Here is a 1,260-nt window from a genome sequence, read left to right on the forward strand (position 1 = left end):
CCTGGGCTGGAATCGGCCCCTGGACTGGAATCGGCCCCTGGGCTGGAATCGGCCCCTGGACTGGAATCGGCCCCTGGACTGGAATCGGCCCCTAGACTGGAATCAGCCCCTGGACTGGAATCGGCCCCTGGACTGGAATCGGCCCCTGGACGCTCCTTACACACCGTAGCTTTAAAACATTCTTCTAAGACTAACAACCATCTTATTTCATCATGGTCTCCTGGATTTGTAACATATTTTCAACTTTTTATACAAGCAAACTTCAGGATTCATAATTTCAGGAACTGCATTCGTTGAATAATAGCATAAAGAATAAGAAGGATATGATGAAACCATTTCCACTGTTTGCTTTATGAGGATGTGCAGGTCTGAATATTTCCTGCAGCCAGAGGTTTTCCTGTCCCTGTGAGCTGCAGCATGCTGCAGCATGCTGCAGCATGCTGCGGCTTCCGCTGACGAGTCTGTTGGAGAATTCATGACAAAACGCCAGCAGGGCTTCAGAGGGTCTGCTTTTATTCCAGAGCAGCTTTCGTGTTTATGGGGCGATTTATTGTTTTATCATTGCAACCATAAATCTGTGGCGTCTGCTTGACCGTCTCATTCTGCACAATAATACAGCAGAGTAGAGTTTCATCCAGATGGAAATCTGATCCACTCTGTTACTTTGTGGACGTCCTGCAGTCATGTGAGCAACAGATGCTAATATGGGAAGCTTTAGAGGAGTGTTATTTTACGAGCTCTACTTCCATAGAGAAGAAGGCGGTTATTTCCTCAGACTGTCAGGCTCCTCCCAGCAGAAACGCCTGAGCTTTTCCTCTCCTCTCTGTTCAGGAGTAAACCATCTGCTCTGGCAGCATGCATGTCTGCAACGCAGCTCAGTGGGTTTAACAACCTGGAACAGATAACAGTATTATTCTGGATGGATTACACTTACACATGCCTGGACCACCTGCTGTATGAAATCTAAATGCTGCTCGTCCAAATCAAACACAAACACTTTCCCATGCCTGGAACCGTGGTCCAGCAGCTCCTGCTTCCTTCAGTAGAACCTCCATCACCTTAGCGATGCAGCTGGACCGCAGACGAACTGATGACCTTTGACACGGAGCCTGTTTTTCCAGTGGAGGTACCATGGACACCCAGACTGGTCTGTTTCTGTTTATCTGAAGTCAGTTTTCTGACACCTTTCCATCAGAACCACCAGTCTGAGCTACAGCAGCTGGTCAGGTGGGTTTGAGCACAGAGGTCAGAGGTCAGACC

General features: G+C 48.3%; 1 protein-coding gene across 3 annotated transcripts in view; it reads left to right on the plus strand.

The window, feature by feature from the left end:
- LOC103129142 (leucine-rich repeat and fibronectin type-III domain-containing protein 5) overlaps positions 1 to 1,260 on the plus strand; it is an 86,627-nt gene that overhangs the window by 42,044 nt on the left and 43,323 nt on the right. The window lies entirely within an intron of this gene.

Source organism: Poecilia formosa, unplaced genomic scaffold (assembly GCF_000485575.1).
Source record: "Poecilia formosa unplaced genomic scaffold, Poecilia_formosa-5.1.2 Scaffold519, whole genome shotgun sequence".
Taxonomy (NCBI): domain Eukaryota; kingdom Metazoa; phylum Chordata; class Actinopteri; order Cyprinodontiformes; family Poeciliidae; genus Poecilia; species Poecilia formosa.